General features: G+C 41.1%; 1 protein-coding gene across 7 annotated transcripts in view; it reads right to left on the bottom strand.

The window, feature by feature from the left end:
• The window catches only part of csnk1g2b (casein kinase 1, gamma 2b), a 41,216-nt gene extending 40,906 nt beyond the window's left edge, over window positions 1-310 (bottom strand). For all 7 annotated transcript variants that reach the window (XM_080506578.1, XM_080506583.1, XM_080506580.1 and 4 more), the window contains exon 1: window positions 185-310. The gene's annotated coding sequence lies outside the window, so the exon portion shown is untranslated. The remainder of the gene's footprint in view (window positions 1-184) is intronic.
• Between the last annotated feature and the right edge of the window lie 6,559 nt (window positions 311-6,869).

The raw sequence follows: 6,869 nt of genomic DNA, 5'->3' as shown, positions 1-6,869 counted from the left end.
ACAAGCGGCTGCAACACGGGCGGCAGCAGCCCGGGATCCCTCGGCTCTCACGGGCTAGCCGCTTAGCATGTTAGCACACGAAACAAGCGGCGAAAAGCGCTAATCTACCTCGACGCCGTGTGTCCACCGACAAGACACACACGCTCCGAACGGAACCCGGTCACTGAAAAGACAACTTCGTTACCTTTTTGTTTTTTTTAAAGGTTTTGCTATCGACATGCAGAGGGCGTCATGGTTGTGGGTCTTTCTTGGTCTTTCTCGAGTGGGTTCTTGTGCCCGAAGTTGCTACGATTTCACTGTTGTCTCTTTAAGCCTCCCCTCAGCTGCGCAGCGCTGCGCAACGAAACTGCCGCAACAGGTTTTAGTGAATCGCAAGCGGTCGTTGGCGTGCATTGCCGACATACGCAACTCTGCTCCGGACTGGTTGTGTTTTATCTGGTAAACTTGAGATTTTATTGCAGCTAAGTCCAGACCGGCTGAGGTTAAGCAAACAACTATACCCTGTAGAGCTTGTTTAACACGGATCTCCGTGTTTAGATCCTGAATACTGCAACTACAAAGTACAAATAGTCCACAACAACTACATGCATGGAGATCCGTCCGAGGCCAAAGAGACCAGAGAAATGTACTCAAGCCCCAACAGTAATACATTACTTTGTTTTTCCCTGTGGTTAAATTCTTTGCACGTCAGCCAGGAACTCCTTGAAATATTTGATCAGGCATGCAACAAGTAGAAATTACTGAAGCAATCAATAAATCATTTAATTATGCTCATGAGGAACAATGCCCATTAAAAAAAAGACCAGAAAAAAACATGTTTTGTATGAGTTACATCCACCTACATGACCTCACGGGCCTTATTTGTTTTAAGGTTATTTGAAAAACCTAATATCTGTTTTATGATGATCTTGCATTTCTCTGAGGTATGTTTGCTGCTCTTTGCTTCTCTGTCTTTTAACATCACTTTGTGCCACTTTGCACAAAGCAGTCTAATTAATGGACAGTTTATATATTTGCGTGGTAGCTTTTAATTTTTAAATAGTTATTTTATTTGTCTTTTTGACTATGTGTTGTTTATTCTTTATTTTAGATCACATTTAACGAAATACTTTCACTAACCATTTTTTTAAACCACTTAGCAACTATATATATATATCGATCGATCAATACATAGATACGGTTTCTGTATAATACCATCATTTTACATTAAATATAGCTATACACATTTCATCAAATGTACATTTCTTGGGTGCTGTAAATTGTGTGTTGTGTATTGTTATTTGACCACCTAAACATCAGAATGATCACAAATGGTATTGCATAGTACTAATCGTATCTGCAGTTTTGTGCCATAACTAGTCTCTTACATTAATAAGCCATGACATTAATGAAACAAGTAAAGCAAAAAGTGCAAAAATATTTTATTTCACATTAAGCCCCAGTACTCCATTACAGTGAAAAAGCTTTCTCAAGCAAAGTTTGTTTCTTTTTTATATATATATTCCAATTAACATTTGACAGTTCAACCACACACATAAAACCAGTCTAAATGTGTGGTGTTTAGGCTGTCTGAACCAGAATGTGACTGCCCTTTTGCAATGCTCAGCAAAAACTCAGAATCTTAATAAAAGCAGATTCAGATTATACTGTGACAACTCCTTAAACAGCTGTGCAGTTTGTCATCTCATTCAGTTCAGGTGTTCAGTAATGGTCGCAATAAAAAAAAAAGAACACATATTTTGTGCACTGTCTGCCGTCTTGTTTATCTCCCACACAAAACTGCCCTTGGAGTGCACAGAAGATGTTTGTAAGTCCATCTCAGCTACAGACCCAGGTGAGGGTGATGTACCAGTTTGCTGGAGAAAGCTGCCTGAAGGGAGAGGCTGCAGTTTTTTGTAACAGATGATGGAGGGATTCCCAAGGTGGAGCTGTGCTGCTGCTGCTGCTGCTGCTGCTGCTGCTGCTGCTGCTGCTGCTGCTGCTGCTGCTGCTGCTGCTGCTGTAAGATGGGCCAAAAGAGAGGGGGAAGGGCAAGCTCAGCCGACAGCACTCCCACGACCTGCTGATGAAGTGGGTGTTTGTGACGCTCTCCCGCCACGAAGGGGAGAAGCAAAGGAGAGTGAAGCTGGTGGGGGCACTGTGAAGGATCAGAGTCTGACTCCTTGGTTTTATCAATACGGGGAGGAGGAGGAGGAGGAGGAGGAGCAGCAGGAAGAGGATGAGGATGGATCTTTCTATCAATGCACGACGTGGGAATGTCTTGTCTGTCTGTCCTGACGTCGTCTTTTCCTATCCTGCCGTGACATGGGGCTTCTTCCACGCTGTGCTCTTTTGAGAGAGGAGGGCATCTCTGACCTTTGCGAAACTTTGCGCGCCTATTCTTGAACCACACCTGGAATAGAAAGAACAGAAGACAATCTTATCTACAGCACAAAAAACTTGCGCACAGCGCGGTAAGAAAGTAGAATCAAGTTTGTCCACAAACAGTAAAATAAAATATGAAGGACAGACAGACAGATGCTGTGATCTAACATTCTCGCAACTCATCATTTCTTCACAATAAATCACACACAACATATAAAACACACCTCAATAATCTTGTCAAAGGCTAAAAAGGCAGTAGTCAGCGCTTTCAGAGCTCTTCTAAAATCCTCCAAATGATTGGAACGAGGATTTTCACATTAAAGCACTCCGTTTTTGTGTATATTTTCGCCACTGTCCCACCTTTCTAGGGATGTTCGTTTTGAATATGGAGGTGAGCGATTAGGTAACCAAGGAGCCCTGCTCTCACCTGGATGCGAGCCTCGGGGAGGTTGATGCAGACTGCCAGCCTCTCTCTCATGCTAATGTCTGGATACTGCATCTGCTGGAAGGCCTTTTCCAGCGCTTGAAGCTGCGGCACCGTGAACGCGGTGCGGCTGCGGCGCTGTTTCTGGTGGTTCCCATAGCGAGCCTCTAAGATGAGCTCTGGAAGCAAAAAACAGAAAAGAAGGTTTTTACAAGGTGCTTTTAGAAATCTGAGTTAGAAATTAGAATTAGAGGAGGTTTCCCAAAGTTTGGCACTATTTTATGATCTTGTTGGGCTGCCATAAACAATGGGTTTAAAAGAAAAAAAAAAAAGAAAGTATGTGAAACATAATACTGACCTTATGTTACAGAATTTACTGCATTTACCAGATTTAATTTAATCTAATATAGAATATTTAGAAACAGTTTAGAAACAATGACAAAATGTTCCGCAATCAAGTAAATCCTTCCACCTCCCTTTTGGATTCAACTCACACTTTGCTTTTGAAAACCTTTTATGAGCTGCCTTATTGAGGGAGGGGTCAAAAGGAGGGCAACCTGGATTGGGCTAAACCCGCAATGACACTATATAGGGTTTGATTTCCGATTCACTCATTGGAGCAACAGACTTTTAAAAAAATTAAACAAGCCAGGGAGAGAGACGACAGGTTTTCTTCAATTCTATGGCATCATTCCCAGGTATGGGGACACATATTACTGTTACCATTAGAAAGAGAATTTTGCAGAATATGACGCCTTTAAGACAGCTGTACTAAGGCCTCTTCTGAAAAAGAGCGATCTGAATCCTAATGTTTTTAATAACTATTGACCAGTAGCCAACTTACCATTTTAAGCAAACATTTTAGAGAAACTTTCACTGAAACTATCACTCAGTGGAAGAATTGATTAACAAAAAATTATGTTGGTGAGAGACTTGAGCCTGATTTTCGCATTAACCACAGTACAGCAGCCCTGTTAAAGATTGTGAATGATTTAAGTGCAACTTTGACCTAGTCCAACTTTATCCTAGTCCTAATGCTCCTGGAACAGGCTTTTGATACAGTAGGCCACCTAATCCTTTTAAATAGACATAGGCAACTGATTAGTCTCTCTGGCACTGTTCTTAACTGGATAAAGACCAACCTCACAGATTTCTGGTAAGTATAGATACTGTATATGCTCTGCGGGGATTCGTGAAATCCAATGCGGTATGCCCCAAGACTCAATTTTAGGCCCAATTCTTTTTAATTTGTCATAAGGACACATGGTATTGATTTTCACAGCTATGCTGATGAGAGATAGTTGTACACTGGGTTAGGGTTTGTTGAAGACATGCAGCCAATGAGTTTTAGTTATTGGTCCAATGAGGCTGAAAGAGAGGAATTTATGCCAAAGTTACATGCACTGCCTTTAAAATCGTCAGATCAAGTCACGAAACCATTTTCAATTCTGAGCTTAGTTTTATTCCAAATGTGAAGCATGTGGTGAAAACAGGTATTTATCATCTATCCAGAGATTTCTTGAGGCCAACACGAAGATACTGATGAGTGACTTTGTCTGAAGTCAGATTAACTATAATACCCTGGTTTTCCCAAGATGTGAGGCTGGCATCTCATGCCTTCCACTTTTCCAGAACTCCGCTCCTCGTGTGTTGACGAGGACCAGAAAGTGAGCGCACATTACAACAGCATTGCATCGGCTCCCCGTGTCTTTTAGGATTTGAATGTTCTTTTAATAGTTTTTATCGCTCTTAATAGTCTTGCTCCTTCTTATCGCACAGATTTATTTTTACCTTGACAAACCATTGCAAACCCTTGGGTTCTCCGGCACCAGCCTTTTAATCAATTTCACCATCAATAGCTATGGTGAGGCTGCTTTCCAGAACTACACACCAAGTTTATATAACAGGCTGTCAGAGAACCTGAGGGCTGCAGAGAATGTTCATGTTTTTTAAAGCAGGCTCCCAGCGCTGTTTTAAAAAAATTAGAAAGCTTTTAATGAATGTCCACTTTTTAACTGTTGTAGGATTTTAGAATTGCTATTTATTCATCTATTTATCTTTGATATGCATTCAGAATGTCAGGAAGTGAGTGGCTGGGTGGGCATGTTTGTATTCGGAAGTTTTAAAGCTGCATTTTATATACTAAAAGTGCAATATAACTCAAACTTGATTGGTTAATAAGGGATAATGAAATGGAAACAGAAAATTATGAATCAGTGGGAAATAATTTTTCAGTTCAGACTATATATATCCTTTATAATTAATTCCTTTGTGGTTTTGCCGTTCACTCACAAACAAGCTACAAAATCACAAAGGAATTTCATGAACGAAGAAAGCTTTTATAAATAGGACATTAAATAAAACAATCACAGGGTACTGATTAGGCATTATAAAAGAAACAGACTTGACATTGTTTTCTTTTAAAGCAAATATATTGAGTCATGTTCTATGTTAAGCAGAGGGAATTGAGGTACCAATTGTTGTTGTGTTTTTTTTTTTTTATCTGTGGAAATGTATAATTATCTGCCAGGGAGCATTATAAGAAATACAGCAACATTTTAGCATGAAGTACCCAAGACTACCTTTCGGAGGATCTATAGGTGCATTTATGGCTAAATATTATTGAGCTGGTAAAAAAAAATGGAACAATTGCATTACAGCTACATACATTGTGAGGGTCAACCAAACACGTTTCTCAGATTAATATCAAAACCTATTATTTGCAGATTATAATGACAATGGTGGGCAGAATAAATTGAGCGATGAAAGGAAATACAAGACAAAACAATACGTTAAAAAAAAAAAAAAAAAAGAATTGCGACACCCAAGGTTGACCACGACGACCCACCTGCCAACCTCTCCGCCACAGACAAGGTGTGCATCGTGGGGCCCGCTGCAGAGTACACGTGATACTGCTCCGCCATCTGGTGGCGCGGGTCGAACAGCGCGGAGCTCACGCCGTGCAGCGGGTACACCGCACTGCCGGACGTCCCGCAGAAATTCAACGAGTTCATGCTGGGGTTCTGAGGAGACAGAAACGCCTGTATTCATTCACTTCGCGATGGAGCGCGACACTGTGGATCTTTATTTACGCCACTGAAACACTCTGTGTCTCTGCACAAAGTGCAAGGGAAATGTAATTGGGTGAGAGTTATTGAGAAAGTCTATGTTTGTTAAATAGATGAAGTGTCCGGATTGGTGCCACATTTTTTTTTATCAAATAATAATAATAATTAAAAAATAAAAAAAAATAAAAAAAATTCTTAAATGTACATTTGTAAATAAATAAATAACAGTTTAAAAGTGATGTTGTGTGGCCCCTAAAGGAATGTGGGCCCTGTATATATATATATTTATTTATTTATTTATTTATTTTAAGTGAAACGTATGGGTAGATGCATTGCCACATTTGCACTGCAGCTGTGTAGATGTGTGTCCGAAATGCACACGTTGATTATTAATAAGAAGGAAAATCTCGAACCCCAAAGCGAATTCAATTCATATGAACTCCCGGATTTGTATCAGCTTTAAGAAAATTGCTTCTGGCCCGGGGTTTGAGTTTCCTCCGGTGCTTACCTGAAGAATGGCTGTTCACTGAGGAGCGAGAGAGAGAGAGAGAGAGAGAGATCCAGGTGCGCCTTTACGCACGGACGTCCATCCACACAAGCGGCGGAGCAGTAGGTCCAGTGTCTCTTAGTCCAATCTGGGCCTTGGAATCCTCGCACACTAGCTCCCTTTGTCGCTGCACGGATCTAATTCTCCGAAATCATTCTCACCCACGACTATTTAAGTAGCATTTACCCAGGCTCCCCTCAGCCATTAGCCAATAGAAAGAAAGGTATTAGCTGGGATTATGTGGGATGAAGGAAGGGAGGGGGGGTTGCAAGGAGCTCAAGTTTTTTGAAACTATTGAACTTGAGAGATTTATGCCAAGGATCCCCCCCTATCAGCGAGCGTTTCATTCTCCCCGCTAAAACAATTAAAACAATGTGGTGGGCTAATCTCCGAGGCAGCACAGATTAAAATAACAGCCTTTGATTGTCCTCCCCTTCCCAGCCCTCTTTCTCCCACACCGCTGGTT

The sequence above is a fragment of the Blennius ocellaris genome, assembly GCF_963422515.1.
Source record: "Blennius ocellaris genome assembly, chromosome: 12".
Classification (NCBI taxonomy): Eukaryota; Metazoa; Chordata; class Actinopteri; order Blenniiformes; family Blenniidae; genus Blennius; species Blennius ocellaris.
Note: the sequence above shows the minus strand (reverse complement) of the source record. Positions and strands in the feature narration are given on the sequence as shown.